We start from the raw sequence: 20,608 nt of genomic DNA on the forward strand, positions 1-20,608 counted from the left end.
GCTACCTTGGCTACCAAGTGGGCAGAGGTGAGGTGCGCCCGCAGATGGATAAAATGGAAGCTATCCAGAACTGCCCTCGGCCTCGCACCAAAAAGGAAGTCCGGTCTTTCCTGGGGCTGGTTGGCTGGTACCGAAGATTTGTGCCCCAGTTTGCAACTATTGCGGCCCCTCTTACTGCTTTGACCAGCAAGGACCAACGGAATCCTGTCACATGGACAGCGGAATGTGAACAAGCCTTCAAAGGGCTGAAAACCTGCCTGTGTACGACCCCAGTTCTCAGGAGCCCAGACTTCAGGAAGAGATTTCTGGTCCAGGTGGATGCCTCCAAAAGTGGCCTGGGAGCAGTGCTGGCCCAAGGGGACCCTGGAGAAGAGCATCCGGTCCTATACCTAAGCCGCAAGCTGCTACCACGGGAGACCAACTACTCAACGGTGGAGAAGGAGGCCTTGGCCATTAAGTGGGCACTGGAGAAACTCAGGTATTATTTACTTGGAAGGGAGTTTGAGTTGGAAACTGATCATCGAGCGCTCACCTGGATCCATTCCATGAAGGACCATAACAGCCGACTGACACGCTGGTACCTTTCACTGCAGACTTTCAGATTCACCATCCGTCACAGACCAGGCAAGCTCAGTGTAGTGGCAGATTATCTCTCCAGGTTGCCGCACAACGCCAACCTCTGGGTGGAAGGGGATGATGTGACGGAGTTACACCATCCCGGGCCGCAGACAGCTGATCTGGGCGAATACACGCACCACCACCATTAGTTTCTACAATTACTGCGCGTCTTTTCGTCGACTGGGCAGATAAACAAAAAGGGGTGAGAGGTATTGTTATATTTCCACTGTAGTGTCAATACACTATTAAGGATTATGCCGAGTCAGACTGCACATACAACAGTTTGTTTACAAGTTGACTTCTTCTTTATTGGGATCACACAGAAGTAACACACACACATAACTGGGCGTGGTGCCCCCTACTGGCGATGGCTTGCATAGCACACAATAATTCTTGGTTCATACATAACATCTCCTCCCCACTAAGCTATGCGACCGTGGCACCACCCGCAGAAACATTTCCCATAACCAAAGTAGCACCTTTTTTCTTTTTTTTTTTTATATTACAACATTCATGAAAACTGGAACTAATGTTGCTTTCTGTATGAATTTCTTTTTAGTTGAGAATAATGTCTCTGAACGCCAACACTCTCACTGAACTACTTAATACGCTCACCCATCACAATAACGAGCGGGTGGCTTGGTGACTCTCACTGGGTAACGTCTTACAGGCTCTGTAACCTGTGTACAGTCAGTCGGTGATGATTTAAGAGACTGGGGTGTATCTGGAGGTACGGTGGTCCCCATAACTTGTTCAACAGTCTCTTCCTGCAGAGTTGTACAAGGGTAAAGCATGGTGTCACTACCACTCTGGGCTGGTGACATCTGAGAGCTTGTCGGAGGATCCACTGTGACCTGCTGAGATACTGACTCAGGTCGTGTCAGCATCTGATCCACATGACGTTTCCACACCCCTTGGGCTCCCACATTCACCTTGTATGACACTGGCCCAGTCTTCTCCAGTACGACACCGTGCGTCCACTTGTCCTCTCCCTTCCTATAATCGCGCACCAGGACAGGCTCGCCCACAGTGAACCGTCTGTCCCTGGAGTGTTGCTGTCGGCATTGTTGTTGCGCATCCTGTGACCGACGCACAGCTCCGGCCACACTGGGCTTCAAAAAATCCAGTCGAGAGCGCAGCTTGCGTCCAATGAACAATATAGCTGGCGTTTCTCTAGTTGTTGCATGCGGAGTGTTGCGATATGTCAAGAGGAACGTGTCAAGGCGTTGTTGCACAGGTGCTGTACCCCTGGAGGCTTTCAGTGCATGCTTGAATGTCTGCACAAAACGCTCAGCCAAACCATTAGTGGCAGGATGGTACGGCGCAGAGCGGATGTGTTTGACTCCATTAGCTTTCAGGAACACCCTGAATTCCTCAGAACAGAACTGCGGTCCGTTATCACTCACCAGGACGTGGGGAATGCCATGGCGACTAAAGAGACCCCGTAGCACTTGTATGGTTTTACCAGCTGTGGTGCTATCCATAATATGCACTTCAGGCCACTTGGAATGTGCATCTACCACCACCAGGTACATGTGACTTTCAAATGGACCCGCAAAATCCACATGGATCCGTTCCCATGGACAGGAAGGCCACAGCCAAGGGTGTAAAGGCGCTAACCCAGGCTCTTTTTGCACACGCTGACAAGAGTGGCAGGCTTTAGCTTGAAGCTCAATTTGAGAATCAATGCCAGGCCACCAAACATAGCTGCGAGCTAAGCTCTTCATCCTCACCATCCCTGGATGTGCAGTGTGGAGCTCTTTCAGTACATGAGAGCGCAGCTTAGGTGGCACAACCACCCTCAAGCCCCACATGAGGCATCCCTGCTGTATTGTGAGTTCATGTCTGCGCATCAGATAGGGTGACAGCTCTTGATCTGTGTCCTTTGTTGCTGGAAAACGTCCAGTTATTACCATTTCCAGCACACGAGACAAAGTGACATCAGACAAAGTGTCACGTCTGATCTCGGCGACACTGACTGGTAATGTGTCCAGCTGAGATGCGTAGAATACCTCAACTGCTCCCTGTTCCTCTTTCTGTGCAAGGGGCAGAGGTAAACGTGACAGACCGTCAGCATTGGCGTGATGTGCCCCCTTCCGATACTGTAAGGTGTAATTATGTGCTGACAGAAGGAGCGCCCAACGCTGCATTCGCGCAGCTGCCATTGATGGTGTACCTTTTACTGGACTCAGAATTGAGGTCAGTGGGCGATGATCAGTGAGCAAGGTGAACTTGTTACCATGGAGATACTGGTGAAACTTGCGCACTCCAAAAACAATTGCCAACGCCTCCCTCTCGATCTGAGCATAGTTTCGTTCTGCTTTGCTGAGGGTTCGTGAAGCATAAGCAATTGGCCGTTCTTGGCCATCAGGCATGACATGTGAGAGCACGGCTCCAACGCCATATGGTGAAGCGTCACATGCCAAATGGAGAGGCAGTTCAGGATTGTAGTGGGTGAGTATTTTTGGTGAGGCCAGACGTTCTTTAGCATTCTGGAAAGCTGACTCGCAGGCTGATGTCCACTGCCATTTCTTCTCTTTACTGAGTAGCTCATTCAGCGGCTTCAGGACTGTAGCTAAATCAGGTATGAAACGTCCATAATAGTTGAGCATTCCCAGAAAAGAACGTAACTGGCTGACATCAGCTGGTGCTGGAGCTTCCATAACGGCACGCACCTTTTCTGGTGATTTGTGTAACCCTGCCGCATCAATTATGTGGCCCAGGTATTCCACCGATTCTTGGAAAAACAGGCACTTCTCCTGTTTGAGACGCAGGCCATAGTCCTCCAGCCTGCCCAAAACTGCCTTAAGGGATCTCAGGTGTGTCTCTTTATCTGGACCACTGACGAGGATGTCATCCAGATAACAATGGGTGTATGGTAGGCCGAGAAGCACTTGATCCATAGCCTTCTGAAACAATGCAGGTGAAGACGCCACTCCAAAAGGCAAGCGATTGAAACGGAACAGCCCTTTTTGTGTCGAAATAGTCAGCAGCTTCTTAGACTCCTCTTCTACCTCCATCTGTAAGTAGGCATTTGCTAAGTCTAGCTTACTGAAATGCTGACCTCCTGCTAGAGAAGCAAACAGGTCCTCAATGCGTGGAAGTGGGTACTTATCCACACAGAGCTGCGAATTAAGAGTGACCTTGAAATCACCACAGAGTCTCACTGAGCCATCCTTCTTGTTGACAGGGACCACGGGCGTAGCCCAATCACTATGCTCCACTGGTGTGATCACCCCAAGCTCAGTCAGGCGTTTCAGTTCTGCCTCCACCCGAGGGCGGAGAGCATAAGGCACGTTACGTGGTGGACAGAATTTGGGGACACTATCAGGCCTAAGAGTCAATCTGGCTTTAATTCCTTTCATTGTGCCCAGCTCCTTAGAGAAAACGGCAGAGTGTTTCTTTAGCACAGCCTCCAGATTGTCATTTCCGCTTTGCTCACTGGCATGGACCATCTTTAAGTCTTTCCAGTTCAGCTTAATCACTCTCAGCCACTCCCTACCAAACAGTGGTGGAGCATCCACCTTTACCACGTACAAGGGTAGAGTTGCACGCTGCTTATTCAGTTCAACTTGCACCTTGATGACCCCTTCTGGTGCCAGCGGCTCCCCAGTGTACGTTTTCAGCATGATGTCAGTGGGTTGCAGCGGCAACTGACTCAGCATACTTTTATATTGTTCCCATGGAATCAAAGACACAGCAGCCCCTGTATCCAGCTCCATCTCCATTTTCTTCCCGTTAACTACAGGCATTAGGGAGATACGTGAATATTTCTCTTTTCGTGACAAAGAATACAGCTCCAACTCACTATCAGTGTCGGGTCTGGTTCCTTCACTTTCACTCTCCTCAGCGGCAACATGATGAATTCTCCTCTTTTTGTCCTTTGCTCTGTTTTTAACTGCATTGCCTTTCAGCTCATGTTTCCCCTCTTTCTCTTTCCTGTTCCAATCTTGGCTGCTTCTGGCTCTACCTTTGCACATGCGTTTCGTGTGGCCCTTCCTTCCACACTGGTGACAGTCACGGTCTTTGTACCAGCAGTCATCATCAGTATGATTCATTTTCCCGCAGCGGCGGCATTTTTCACCTCTTTGTGACAGCACTGCATTCACTTTAAGGGAACCACTCAACTGCTGCACTTCACGTGTTGCTGTCTCTGCCGACACAGCATAATCAACTGCTTTGCGAAACGTGAGATCCTTCTCAGTCAAAAGACGCTTCTGCACAGTTTCACACTTTAATCCACACACAAATCTGTCTCGTAGAGCATCTTCCAGATACGCACCAAACTCGCAATGTTCTGACAGTCTTTTCAGCACCGCCACATACTGTGCGACCGTTTCTTCTTCCCCCTGATTCCTCTTGTGGAACCGGAACCTTTCAGCTATTACCAGCGGTTTGGGAGCAAAATGAGCTTGCAAAACACCCACAATATTGTCATACTGCATTGTCCCAGGCTTGCTTGGCGCCACTAGATTACGCAGCAGACTGTACGTCTTGGGACCCATCACACTCAGCAGCACCGGGACCCGTTTCTCAGGCTGAATGTCATTAGCAAGGGTGTAATGCTCAAAACGTTCAATATACGTCGCCCATTGCTCACCAGCATCATCAAAAGGGTCCATCTGTCCAATCATTCCAGCCATGATGTATCCGCTGTCCACAGCCAACACTGTCGTTTTTGACTCGTCGGCGAAAAGCAGCTAGCAGCTAGCTCCGATGCTAATTCACCACGCGATCGTCCGTTTTCCGTCCGAACTCGGCCACGCAGTCAGTTCATGCTCAGTAGACAGCCAAGTCTTCCAGACGTCACAACTCGTCGCCAATTTATGTTATATTTCCACTGTAGTGTCAATACACTATTAAGGATTATGCCGAGTCAGACTGCACATACAACAGTTTGTTTACAAGTTGACTTCTTCTTTATTGGGATCACACAGAAGTAACACACACACATAACTGGGCGTGGTGCCCCCTACTGGCGATGGCTTGCATAGCACACAATAATTCTTGGTTCATACATAACAGGTATATTTTGAGCAGCGCAGAGGGTGGCCAACATATTTTCCCACTTACCTTTAATAAAGCCGGTCGCGGAGACTCGCTGTGATCGCCGATTATACGGGGGTTATGCAAGCCGATGGTATGGTGTTCCGGGGTTCAAATAGTGGGTTCGCGCGCGCTTGAAAGGTCACGTGAACTGCATTATTTTTTTTGTTATTGTGAAACACTGTAGGCTGCCTGGAATTGGCCATAAATGTCTGTATATACATATATGTATTGTAGGAATACAGCTGGAAATAAGCTGAGGGGGAAAGATTGTTTGGTGAAAGAAATAATAAAGAGATGACTATTATGCCTAGTGGGAGGGGCCATGGGGTATAAAAGAAGGCTGTCAGGGCCTACCTGGGTTCTTTCAGTGAGATGTTACAGAGAGGGTAACATGCAGACTGTGTTTTGTATATAGATGTTTGTTTTGTGTTGACTTAAGTTAGTTTCCTATTTTCTTTGTAAATAATCTTTTGTGCACCTGGGAGGCCGGCAGAATAAATTATCCACACTGAATGCTTCCTGACTACGCCTGCATTTGTTCGGGAGAAGTTTAGGAGAGGACCCCGCGACACCTGTGCTCTTTTTAATCCAGCTGCTGAGGGATCCATTGCCTTTCATAGCCTCACACAGCTCCCTTTGTCACTGTTTCCTCCTCATGTCCTTACAAGACATGTTTGGACATGTTGCAGAATAAATATATGTTATTAGTGCTTATTTTCTGATTATATTGTTTTTTGTACTTTTTAATAAAGTCTTTTATAAAGCAAGGCCAGCTGTGAGAGAGAATTAGGTCAGAGGGTGACAGGTCGCCTTAGCAACCGAGGCTTCAGTAAGGGGAAGTTACGAAACAGGAAGTTTAGTGCAGAGCTGCAGAGGCATATTAATAAAATACAGGAAACCAGACAGAAAAAGCGGAACTAGTAACACAGAAGGAGTTGTTTTTATCGAAACTATGTGTGACGTGGAAAGGACCAAAATAACACCTATATGAGACACATTGTTGGCTTCTAGAGATTTTGCAACTGGCTTTTGGGCTGTGTGGGGTCTCTCTCTTCTGGAAGATGATTGAATAAAGAATTATAAATGTTTGGACCACTCCTGAGTTGGGTTTTCTCTGTTCTATCATGGGGATGAAAAAATCAGGTTTAATAGACAGTAATATATGATGCGTAATAATTTAAAAAATCCATACACATAAAACACACACACACACATACGGTGACATTTTATACCTTCTCCAGAATACTGTATATACTACGGCCACAAGTTTTCATCATGATGCTGATCCAGAATCCTTCCCTTATTATTTAATTCTAGTGCTATAAGTGTCATGGTCCTGGGTCATGTGACCCAGTGCTTTGTGTTAATTATTATTATCTTATGCTTTAGGTTATTCTGGTTATGTCTTTTGCTATGATTTCTAGTTCCTAGGTTTGGTTCCCATGCTCCCTCTATTCCAGTTCAGTCAGGTCTCTGTGTAAAGCCCGTGGCTGTGTCCCAATTCAGGGTCTGCACGCTTGAAGTACGTGCACTACGGTGCGTACTATGAGTACGAGAAGTGCGGAAGTGAGAGGCTTGTGAAATGGGACGGTCTAGCCTGCGTCGCGCTGTTCAGGTTGCCTAGCAACCATGATACTAACCGCGAGAAACATTTCATACAGCTTTGTGTGACAGAAATGAAGGAGAAAAAATGTCTTGTTGGTCATTCATTTTTGTCATGACATCACTTTGATTAGTTGAGTATCTGAGGACTGGAAATATATATATATATATATATATATATATATATATATATATATATGTGTGTGTGTGTATATATATATACATATATTACAGCAGTGAGCTTGAACTTGTAAGATTCAAGTTGCAGTTATTTATATTTCCTATCACCTTAAATCTTCACTCAAAAGTGTATATACAGATGTATTATACATAAGAGACAAATATTGTTCGTTTAATATGTTGGCATTATTAAATTTGGCTCAATGCTTACATACATGTGTAAAAAGAAAATGTACGAGCTGTGAAAACTGTGTCTGATAGAATGAAGAGTAGATTGATATATGAAATATTCCTTTATTGGGTGAGAAAATCAGACCATGTCATAACTGCTTTAAGTCATACAGAATAGATATCAGAGCCTTAAACAGCCTGACTTCTGCTAAATGGGTCAAACTGGGCAGAAAGTAAACAAACACATAACATCCTTATAGAATATGATGTAACACTATAGATCAACTTAGCTCAGAATATACTGTATAGAGCATATAAACAATTACAGCAATATGATGCAACAAACACAGCAGCTACTGATCCAAAATACTCAAAGCTTCATAGAACTGAAACAAACATTTATTTTTACATACTTTAGGTTTCTGAACATTAAACTTGTTGCTGCCTTTCACAGTGTGTAACTTGAAGGCCTGAGTACTTTCTCCCACACTGAAAACACTGGGATGATGAAATTATTTGAACATTACCTAATAAGACTGATTCAGCACAGACAGTTAGTTATGTTAAACTTTCCTAGCAGTCCTTCACAAACAGGGAACAGTCTGACTATTCTCTCCATCTGTCAGCAGACAGGGTCAAAAAAATCGGATTTGATGAGCTTTCGCCTGCAGTGTGAACGTAGCCTTAGTTCTATCTTCGCCATCCTCACTTTTTTTGTGTGTTTTCACCTGTTGGAATAAAAGCTCACTCGCATCACAGCCTGTGCCTGAATCTTGGGTCCTTCATTCATAACACCATGCAGCTTGCCTCAGAAACCGTGACAATGAGAATAAAATGAGACTAAAAAGTAAGTAATAGTAATAAATATAAAATAATGTATTTGTGATGATTCAATTTTTTTGACTATCCACTCTGTGCATAAGAAATGTTTAAACTGTAGAGATACAAACATTTTGCTGCTGTAAGATCAGCATTTTGTCATGTTTGAAATATTAATCTAATATAATGTGTTTCTGGCACTTTTCCCCTGCAACTTTGTGTCTTTGTCTCATTTTCTCTGTATCTCTTTGTACAACTTTATAGTGACAAAAAAAGGCTTTCTATTCTATTCTAACTTGCATGTTTCTGTCAGTCAGATGATTTCCATAGAGAGGCACTTTGCATCAGCAGCACCATGCTCCAGTGCTCTGGGAGAGTTTATAGTCCTGAGAGTTGAACACTGGATGACTGACAGCTGTCCTTCATCACAACAGAAGCCACAGAAATCCTCCTCATCAAAAACATGACTTTGATCTGCGTCCTCATCTGGACTCTCCTCTGCTGCTGCTTCACAGGTAAAGTCCAGAGAATCAAACTCCTCTCCTCTATCAACATCTGTCCCTCTGAAATGAAGCCCACAAAACCATGAAGCTGCTTTATGTTTTTGTCTCTGTGTCCTCAGAGTCCAGAGGACAATACACAGTTACTCAGCCTGGAGCAGTGAGCTCTGCTGTGGGAGGATCTGTGAGCATCAAGTGTAGGACCAGTCAGAATGTTTATAACAACAACCATTTAGCCTGGTACCAACAGAAAGATGGAGGAGTTCCTAAACTGCTCATTTATGTTGCTAGCACTCGAGTATCAGGGATTCCAGCTCGTTTTACAGGCAGTGGATCAAACTCTGACTTCACTCTGACCATCAGTGGAGTCCAGGCTGAAGATGCAGCAGTTTATTACTGTCAGAGTCTTCACTATCCTAACAGTCAGTGGGTGTTCACACAGTGAAAAACAGTCGTACAAAAACCTCCCTCAGTCAGACTGAACAGAAACTGAAGTGACTGCTGCAGCTGGAAGATACTGCAGAGACTGATACAGTTCACTGAGGACACACACACACACACACACGCACACACACACACACTGTATATCTCTTCAACAAATACCATAATTTTTTGCTCTCATCTCTCATCTTGCAAAAATTATTTCTCTGAAATGAAGCTCCCAAAACCATGATGTGTACGATTATGATAAAGAAAGCTGAGCAGTGTATTGAAAAAAGCTTGGCTATGACCTTTGAGCTCAGCTTGAAAATAGATCTGTGAAGGTTCGCAGTCAGTTATTGTGTGGATGCTTTAAGCATCCACACTATTGAGTTCCTCTTGGGACTTCCGTACACTTTTTGGCACTTAACTACTTCCGCAATTTTCAGCCGACTTTCACCGTTCAAATTTTAAACTATTCTGCTATTTCTGCTAATGTGTGCTATGTCTTTTGGTATTTTTCACTATTATACTTTTTAAAATATTAAGCTTAATTTGTCCCATTGAAATGAATGGGAAACTTCTGCAATTCTGCTAAAATTTGCTTGTTTTTGAAACTTAACTACTTCCTCATATTTTCACATAGAACAACCATTCAAACTTTAAAATGTTCTCAAATTATTGGGCTATTCAGGTATAAATCAGCTTTTTCAAATCTTTTACCGTTTTACTTTTATGCCTCTTAAAGTTTTCAGTTGCAAAATTGTGATTTTTCACAAAATACATACGTTGTTACGGTTGCTATGCACTTGGCTTCCAGTGTGCCACTGAAGGTTTTGCAGTCTTCTCTTCATGTCCGAACAACTTCTTGCTACTTGCTCAATTTTCACTCAACTTCCACAAATTATACATCAAAACGTAGGTATTTTTGCTGGCTTTCCGAAAATGTCACTATCATTGTTGTGGGACTTATAGAATTTTGGCAAATCTCCTCAGACCAACACAAAGTCGCAAAACTCTCCATAGAAAGTCAATGGAGAGCTTGTTCAAAATCACCGCTTGATTTCTGTAATGAGAGGCATATTCGAATCGTCATACCTCCTTAACAAAGCAAAGTTAAGACATGAGGCTTGTCCCAGTATATCTTCAGACACTCCTGACGCTCACAATTCAAGAATTATTTTCTCACCTATTACCGTTCTGAAATGAGTTAGACTTGTTTGAGGGTAGGAAATTTGTCCTTTGCTCAGATTTCTTCAGATTTCAAACTCTGGAAATGAACCACTTTTTTCTCTCGTCATATCTTTTTAATGGATTTCAACAGATACCTGAAAATTTCTTGATTGTTCACCAAAGCCTGCTGTCTCTTACGGTGAAAGAATGATATTGATACTCCAAATAGATTTAGAGTTAGAAAGCGTTGTTTGAGGGCAAGTCAAGGCAGTTTTTGCTTTGCTCTACTCAGTTATGGTGCATTAGAAGTCAAATATCTTTAATAATTCATATTTTAATGATAAATTGTCAACACTTTAAGATTCCCCCATCTCTTTTGAACAAAACGGTGTAAGAATGACCGTTCTAGCCCCTACGGTATATTATAATCATACTATTTCCAAATATTACTGCCAGGTCCCCAGGCAGCCAATCCTCTGTGAGGCCTGAGACATTCAAATTTACATATCAGGGCCTCCACGGCTTCCCAGCCAGCCAATCATATATGTGGGCTGAGGCATTCAAATTTGCATGTTGGGGCCTTCGTGGCTTCTAAACCAACCCGTCATCCATGTCATATATCTCTAAAAATTCATATTTTAATGATAAATTGTCAACACTTGACGATTCCCCCATCTCTTCTGAACAAAACGGTGTAAAAATGACCGTTCTTGCCCCTACGGTTAGGAAATTATGGTCATTTGTTTGAGGGGAATCCTCACTATGAGAAATAGACTACAAAAATCCTATCTCTGTGCTGCGTGTGTGCACCTGTTTTGGCGGGAAAAGTACACAGCCTCTCTGATTGGTGGATTCAAATTTATCAGCTCCCAGGCTGCTTGACTGACCTAGAAACTTGCTTCTCTCCCTGTGTGTGTGTGTGTGTGTGTGTGTGTGTGTGTGAGAGAGAGAGAGAGAGAGAGAGGGACAGAGACAGAGAGACAGAGACAGAGAGAGAGAGACAGAGACAGAGAGAGAGAGACAGAGAGAGAGAAAGACCCTCTTTAGGGCAGCATCTCATTGTTTGACTTGCATAGACCCTGTGTGTGTGTCTCTCTCTTTACATTTCTGTATTTATTTATTTGCATTTCTTTTTTTCCCCACAGTTGAACAATAATTAGTTTTGAGACAGCTTAACCATGTTCTGTTTTTTTCTCAGCTTGTCATTTTAGTTTTCCAGTATTTTCACTTAAGTTATAACTATTCTGCTCAATCATAGTATTTGTTCTAAATCATTGTTATTATGCTATATTGTAGTATTTCTGCTAAATCATACTATTTCTACTATATTATATTTTTCTTTCTAAATATAGCATTTCTGCTATCTTATAATATTTGTGCTAAACCAGAGTATTTGTGCTGAATCATAGTATTTCTGCCAAATGATAGTATTTCTGCCAAATTATAGTATTTGTGCTAAAACATAGTATTAATTTAAAATTACAATATTCATAGTTCATCACAGTGTCTCTGGTAAATCACAGTATTTCTGCTATGTTGTACTATTTTTCTAAATCATAGTGTTTCTGTAATGTTTAAGTATTTTTGGCTAAATATATTCTTTCTGTTATCTTATATTATTTCTCCTAAATTCTTATATTTTTGAGAAGTTGTCATGTTTCTGGTAAGTTACAATATTTCTGCTAAGTTCTGCTATGCTATTGTATTAAAGTATTATGTTTCCTCTAAGATATTGCAGTTCTGCTAAGTTATTACATTTTAGCAAAGTTCCTTTGCTTCTGCAAAGTTTTTACAATTTCTGAAACTTTTCAACTTTTTCAGCTAGTTTTTGCATACAGCTTCAGCTTTAAAGCATCCACACTGCATTTTCGCAGGAAATGCAAATTTTTCTAGTACTAGTCTTCTATCTGGGTGTTGTTGGGTCTGTGTTTCCACAAGCCCCGCTGGTTTAGAGACTAATTCATCATGAAGAAAACGAGACAGTCAGCGATCGATCGATTTATTTGCAATGGAGGCCTCGTCGGTGTCTACCACAAAATGACCCCAACGACGGCCTCCGCTTGCTATTGGGAAAACAGTTCACACAATACAATAGTACCTCCCCTCGTAAAACCCCCTTGGTTACAAAGACAAGGCACTGTATGTATGTGTGTGTGTGTATGTGTGTATCAAGATATGGCCCTGTGAACGTCTCCTTAAAAGCTGGTGCCAGGAGTCCAGCGGTCCACCTAAACAAAAGGCTCTTATACTTAAACAGATACAGAGTAGGTGTCCTCCCATACTATATAAAGAAGGTACAACCTCACTCATGACCTTAGGATGTGTGTGCATGCCAGAACACTCTGGAATAGTCTTTGCAGACTACCAAGGATCAGACCTCTATCATTATACAATTGATACCTCTAAGCATATATGATTATATGATAGAGCCCCTTTTTTATGGCCTCTATCAACCCTCATCGCCTCACTTCAGGCATTCTTCCTGTGGGGGGAATACTTATGACTCCTCTATTGTCCTTTTTATCTCTGCAGAAAACCTTTCTCGGAAAGGGTATTGGATCCAGTTGTTTTACTGCTGTTATGATCCCACCTGTTGAATCACTTTAGCAGTCTTGTAGAAGTGGTCATGATGCAAATGACAACAACAATGACACAAAGGAAGACCCTCTTCAGATTGTCAAAGTATGCTTAGCACAGTGACACAGCATTAGGTGATGTTCATAGGAAATTGCCGTCGGTCATTCCCCATCACCACCCTAGCTTCTGGTTTCTGTGCTGCTCACAGAATCATGATGCCATCATTGAACTCGACTGTGCTGTCGATTGGAGCTTGGCACGCTCCCCTCACCCTCAGATGCCCGTCTGTAGTATTTTTTCTCTCTTACTTTCTTTGCTAAATGTACCTGTATATTGTTTATATGATCTAAATATATTAACAATGAACAATTTCTTTTTGTTCTCAGATCAAATAAAACAATTCCATCTCAAATACCTTTTTTCCACATAATGAAAGTATTTGTGTAGAAATTAAAACTCTTTGCAAGTAAATTATTGTTTTATCATATATCCTGCGTAATTTAAAATACGAAAATATTAAAACCATACTAAATATAGAAGAATGTATTAAAACTATCAGAGTAAAGCTCCTGTTAAGTAAAGGTGGTATGAATAATTTGTTTTACAGAGACGAGTAAAACTTTGATTTTCAAGTCCTTTCACTCTAATTACCACTGGAGCAAAGCTAAGTTAGAAAAATTAAATGTAATGCAGGGCTGTAGAGTGCAACCAATTTGGTCGCAAGTGCGATTAAAAATAATCTCAGGTCGCAGCGGTACGACCAACTATTCGAGTAAAAAATAAATAAATAAAATACTCTCTGCAACTCTGAAACTCTCCCTGTGGTCAACAACCGACACACATTATGCTCCTATCGTGGTCTAAACCAATCAGAGATAATCAGGGGTGGGACCTCTCTGATTGGTCGTAGTTCAGATATTCATGTAGTCCGTCTGTACGTTTGAAAGTACAGGCAGATAGAGAGAGGTGAGTAGCTTGAATAAAGCGACATTGATTCATTAAATCCTAAATCGAGTTTTAAACATAAATCTATTTTCCCAGAAACACCGGAATCTCAGGTTAAAGATCACAAAAGTATTTTATCAACCACCAAACAGTAAATGAGAGCAGGTAAACGGATTCCACACAAAGACACACAGCGTAAACACACAGAGGGACCCGACGCATCAGAATCAGCTTTCTCTGCTTTCTCACACGACGGCACGTAGACGGACACGCCATCGGGCTGAAAGCCGACAGCTCACTGATTCTGATGCGTCGGGTCCGCGCTGTTTACGTCTTTTTTGTGCTGATTCTGAGCTGCAGGTTTTGTCTCTCTCCAAGCAAAATTGACTGAACCAGCAGCAAAAGAAGCAACAAACTATGCTTCACATCTGATAAACATCGTCATGAATTCCCTCTTACTTTACTGTTTTGTTTCCACCAAGATAAAAATCACACTTCATGCACAGCTCTCTCTCTCTCTGTACTTCAAGAACAGTTTCCCGTCTCAAATCTCTGTTTTCTGCATTATTCCTTCGCTTATTACCCACCAGTCTACCGTTGTTTGCAGCTCTGTCAGCCTCTGTGTTTTTTTCTTTTTTTCTTTTACTTCAATGACCTCGGACAAGAAAGCCTATTTTCTGCTGTTCAATACTGAAGAAATGTAAACTTTTTAAAATTATGCAAAATTGCAAAATAGTTTTAAGATTATCTGCTATAAAAAGCCAGGCCAGGAATATCTCCTTCATGTTTCTGTTTTTTATTCTCAGTTACTTTGACACATGGACATTGTTAGGATTGATATTTTTTATATTGTCATTTGTGCTAAAATATATAGATATATAACCATTGCCTTTATGTGTCCTAATATGGCTATCATTATGAAGAAAAAGCCAGACAGTCAAAGGGGCTTTCTTTTGTTTACATTTACATCATGTACACTTATATAAGTTGGTTGGAGTTTTGAGCCATGGGTGGACATGACTCAAAAAGGGGGGAGAAGATCATAAACAACTTGATCCAATTTCCTTTAAAAAACTTTTTCTGCAGTGACAACAGGAAAGGAGAGGAGTTGTAAATGCAGATGATTCACCAGGTGACTCGATCACCCCACAGGGTGTCTACAGTGAGAAGATTTGGGGGTTTGAAAGGGGTCATAAAGAGGAGTGTTGACCAGGCTACAGCTTTGAAGATAGCTGGAAGCCACATGGACAAACCAAAAACCAACGGATGTGTTTGAATGCCTATGTCTGCATACATTTGGATTGTAGTGCATATTCTTTTGAGAACGTTGATTCTTGTTTTTGACTGTTGACATTCATTTGTTTCCTTGCAGGATGTAGTTTCCTGTGTGTGAGATGAATGAGAAGTAGGATAATTGCTAAGCACGTTTCGTACATGTATTAACTGTGAACTTTTGCAGCAGTAGGAAGTGAATGATGTGAGGAGCTGTGTGTGAATGAAGCCTATACTGAACTGTCAAACACAAGGGTGCATAAGTGGAAATTTAAGTACAAAGTTGACAAAAAGGGGGGACTGTTGGAGTCAAATTGTTAAATGTTGTCATTGTGTTACTTAAATATGTAAGACTTAGTTCAAGCAGCATGGTCAAAGACATTCCTTTGTCTCTGACCACCTCTCCAGCCTGTTTGTTGGTGGGGGAGGCTGTACACAGCAAATTCAAAAGTGTTAAATGTTTTGGTGTTAATAGTCTTCTTGCAAAAGTAGAGTTAATTCTACTCTAAGCAGAGTCACATTCTTTTAATGTAACTCTGAGGTGTAAAATGATAGTAGTTAAAATCAAGTGTTAAAAATGAGTGTTTCTCTGTCAAATCTGGAGGTGTTACAATGGAAACATTAACTCTTGACCTCTTAACTCTGAACTCCTACAGGGGCTATGACACCAACAGAGTAAATTCACAGACTCCGCCCCCAGCACGGCTCCAATCGAAGCTGAAGTGAAGCCGTTTCGGAACATTTTGCTCTACATATTTGAGTTGTTTGCCATGCTTGGTAAGTCATTTTTTCAAAGATTGTTTCAATTATTATCATGAGCTTTTACTTCTGTGGCTCTTTGGAGTTGAGACGAAGCTGTGTGAAAGGCATTAGCCATGTTGCTCGGTGATAGCATAACATTCTGTTTTAGCTAGCTGAAAGGTATAAATACCACAGCCTTGAAAAAAAGCTTGCATGTGAATTTTCAGTCAAACTTTTGGTCAAATACACCTAAAACAATGTCTAGAATGTGAAATGTTGGTATAATGGTGCTACATGAAGCCTGAAAACAATCGCCCATAAAAAAAAAAACAAAACGAGCAAACAGCAGTAGCAGACGTCCTGACTGGATTCTACGTTAGCATTAGTGTCAACTAATTTTTATTCAATCTCCACACAGGATATGCTTGTGAAGATGGAATATGGGGGAGAGCAGAAGTGTGTTGAAGTTCCACAAAGGGATGAATGAAGGACATGCATATTGTATTGAAGAAATAAGTGATGAGAATGCTGTTATTTGCATTTACCATGTCAGACCTTTTGATAAACAAAATTCTAATGAAAGTGAGAACATGTATACTGTTACATCTTTCAGAAAATGTTTTGAAATTGTGGTGCACAGTTCAGAATAAATGTTTTTCAAAAACCATTGCATCTTTTTAGTAAATGTTTATTTCCAAAAGAAATTTCTAGAAGTTCAGAACAGTAAAATTCCCGCTTTTTAGAATGAATTAGAAGATAACTCTTACGTAGTTAAACTAAAATACTCTTTGAGAGTTAATATATAAACTCTTAACACTAAGTGTTAAATTATCAACTCCAGACAGATTTGGTGTTTAACACTAAATAAGAGTTAACGTACCAACTCTCCAAAAAGAGTTAAATTAACACTCTCTGGTGTGGACCCATATAGACACTTTAATAGTGTTGAAATCAAATCCGACAGTGTTAATTTGGACATGCTGGATTTGCTGTGTAGTGTTTCATTATAGGGACATCCTATGTGAGGGTTCTGTTTTCTTGGTTAGTAAGCTTCCTGCTTTTATGACCCTTTTGATAAGCAGGAGGTCACACAAACACACCACCAAACAAACATACACACTCACATACACACAAACACACATACTCGCACACACACACACACACACACACACACACACACACACACACACACACACACACACACACACACAGACACACATGCGCAGTGTTTCAACCTTTTGTGACCATAGGGGGGTTTTTACAACGAGTGGTGTTTGTGTTCTCAGAATAAAAAGCTGCAAGGAAGGCTGTTTACTTGATGCTCGCTAGCAGACAGGTGAGGAGCGTTTAGCTCCAAGAGCCTGGTTCCAACCAGCCTCCCTTGCTAGCAAGTAAAATTGCTGTTCATCTTGCTTCCTTGTCGTTAACGGGAATAAGTTTCTAAACCAGCGGGGCCTGTGGAAGCGCAGAGCAGCGATCGCGGTGAAGCTGCTCCTCCGGCACGGTGGCGGGATTCATCCAGATCGCTCGCTAACACTGTGGAGCATCAGCAGTGAGTCACGGATGTTAAAAAGCGTCTGTCGCTCATACACCAACAGGAAGTGGGTTTTCCAAGCTAGCAGGGACACCACTAAGAACATAATACACAAACATTGCAGAACCGAGAGAAAGACGGCGTGCCATAACACCCGGTGCCATCTCTGCATTCTTATGGGCAAAGAGTGCCAAAGCACTTTAAGCACAAGAACAAGATTGTTAGTTAATCATTTACAAATCAATATTGTCTGTATGGACAGCAATTTCCCCCCAAAAAAGGGCACATGTAAAACCGCGGTGTTAAGCGATGCGGTTGAAAAAGTGGCGCACCAGTGCAACCAAGGCAAAAAGTTATTCTAGAGCCCTGTAATGTTAAAGATAATTAGAACATGAAGCCACTGCTTAGCTTAACTGGAAACAATTCTTGGATTTGTTTTTTGAACTTTAGCATCACAGTTGAACAAATGAAACACCAGGAGAATAACAAAGTGAAAGATGAAGCATCGACCAAATCATTTTAACAATGTTCAAGTTTGAAAATAGTTTCAGGATTCATTTTTAAGGTTAGGGTAAGAGGCTGGGGAAAGCATTATGTCAACTAGATGTCCTCACTAAGGTATAAAAAGCATTTATTTGTGTGTGTGTGTGTGTGTGTGTGTGTGTGTGTGTGTGTGTGTGTGTCCTCAGTGAACTGTATCAGTCTCTGCAGTATCTTCCAGCTGCAGCAGTCACTTCAGTTTCTGTTCAGTCTGACTGAGGGAGGTTTTTGTACGACTGTTTTTCACTGTGTGAACACATCCTGACTGTTGGGATAGTGAAAACTCTGACAGTAATAAACTGCTGCATCTTCAGCCTGGACTCCACTGATGGTCAGAGTGAAGTCAGAGTTTGATCCACTGCCTGTAAAACGAGCTGGAATCCCTGATACTCGAGTGCTAGCATGCTTAATGAGCAGTTTAGGAACTCCTCCATCTTTCTGTTGGTACCAGAACATATAGTTGTTGTTATAAACATTCTGACTGGTCGTACACTTGATGCTCACAGATCCTCCCACAGCAGAGTTCACTGCTCCAGGCTGAGTCACTGTATATTGTCCTCTGGACTCTGAGGACACAGAGACAAAAACATAAAGCAGCTTCATGGTTTTGTGGGCTTCATTTCAGAGGGACAGATGTTGATAGAGGAGAGGAGTTTGATTCTCTGGACTTTACCTGTGAAGCAGCAGCAGAGGAGAGTCCAGATGAGGACGCAGATCAAAGTCATGTTTTTGATGAGGAGGATTTCTGTGGCTTCTGTTGTGATGAAGGACAGCTGTCAGTCATCCAGTGTTCAACTCTCAGGACTATAAACTCTCCCAGAGCACTGGAGCATGGTGCTGCTGATGCAAAGTGCCTCTATGGAAATCATCTGACTGACTCCAGCACGACTCGTTTAAAAAGAGTTTTTCACAGCATATTTGGAATGTGACTCAACTGAACACTGTAGATTCATAGACAGGTAACAAATAAAGAAAAAGTCGACCCCTACAATGAAGTGATGTGAAAGCTGTGTAAATTTGAGCAGATGTGTTAGAGCTCACGTTTATCCTCCAGTATCATCACCATCATTGACACCGAATGTGGGGACATAATCAAAATCGTAATTATAAAACTTTTAAATAAATAAAAAAAATGGAGAATCCGTACCAAGGAGCACTGAAGCTTTTATATTCGGTGTTAACTCAACAATGTAAACAAACACTTTTTCAGTTTTCGCTCCTTTGTTGTGACATATCTCACTTTGTCACTGCAGAATAATGTCATGGAAATATGATCAACAAAGTCTGCAGACACGATGAGCCAACACCTTTTTAGTTCCCAAGCAGTTGAGGGAGAGAGGACATTCAGTGGGGCACTGATGCGTGTCTCTAAAGATGAATAGCAGCCCTCTTTAAATACAGTCAAACAGAAGGCATTTCCACAGCTGTTGTTCACACCCTTGACCCCTCCAAGAGAGGGAGAGAGTTTACAACTTTATCTCCTCTTCCAGTGTCACATAGAGACTGCTCCTTGCCTCTTCCCCACATCCTCAAAGACCTGATTAATAAAAGACTTCACCACCTGTTGAATTCTCCCCCTCTGGGTGTCACCAACTTTCTCACGATGCCTGACTTTGTGCAATAGAGTAAAAGCTGAATCTTCCCCACATGTGAACCTTGAAGTGACCCAAAAGTGATATTACTAAAACATGTGACAAATTCATAAAATAAAAGATATTTCCAGCACATTCCCACTCTTTGGATTACTCTGCTAATCACATCAATTCAGATTACAATTACTTTGTTGAAATAAATGGATTACACGTCTTCTCCTGTTTCATATGTTAGGCTGTGCACTCTCTATGGTAATTCCATGCTGATTGAAACTCAAAGAAAACATTAAGAGGCTCTAATGTCTGTGTCTCAATCTTGCGGCCCATGTCATCTCTACTTGCTGCCAGCATTATGACGTGAAGAAATATTTAAAAATATTTAAAAATTATTATTCAAAAAATGATTTAACATGAAGGCAACAGGCAGAGTGTTACAGGCATCGCCCTAAAGAATGCAGCCTGATGGGCAGTGTAGTCCGTGCTGCAGGGAGAATGGACTGCTGTACCTGGTATGTGTCTGTGAGCGCGAAGAGGGAGAAAAAGTACGAGCTGTCACTGAGCAGAAACGGGAGCTGGAAGCATGTAAATATAATAATAACCACAGCAGCCAAACAGAGAGCCTGACGAGCCCAGCTGGAAGTAAGCTGTTAAGACTCGACTGGACACTGTGTTCGTGTTTTCCTCCGAAACAATAAGTTCTGCTGGAGTAGCCTTTCAACCCCTCTCTCTGTCTCTTACAAACTTGACCCAGACAACAAAGTAAAGCTAGTTTTCAGCTACGAGCCCGACACGAACCCGACGGATTAGCCAGAGGTCCCTTTACTACGGTTCGGAGCCGCGGACCTGTTTTATATATGCGTTTGCAGATCACTGCA

The 20,608-nt window shown here is 42.2% G+C and overlaps 2 long non-coding RNA genes across 2 annotated transcripts in view; one reads left to right on the forward strand and one right to left on the reverse strand.

Annotated features, from left to right (window-relative positions):
* The window catches only part of LOC145423571 (uncharacterized), a 71,086-nt gene that overhangs the window by 20,925 nt on the left and 29,553 nt on the right, over nucleotides 1-20,608 (reverse strand). The gene's annotated exons all lie outside the window — the stretch shown is intronic.
* LOC145423577 (uncharacterized) lies at nucleotides 14,379-16,734 on the forward strand. Its single transcript, XR_013904627.1, has 2 exons — nucleotides 14,379-16,103; nucleotides 16,486-16,734. It is a non-coding gene; the product is annotated as an uncharacterized LOC145423577 (long non-coding RNA).

This window comes from Astatotilapia calliptera, chromosome 22 (genome assembly GCF_964374335.1).
Source record: "Astatotilapia calliptera chromosome 22, fAstCal68.1, whole genome shotgun sequence".
NCBI classification, from domain to species: Eukaryota; Metazoa; Chordata; class Actinopteri; order Cichliformes; family Cichlidae; genus Astatotilapia; species Astatotilapia calliptera.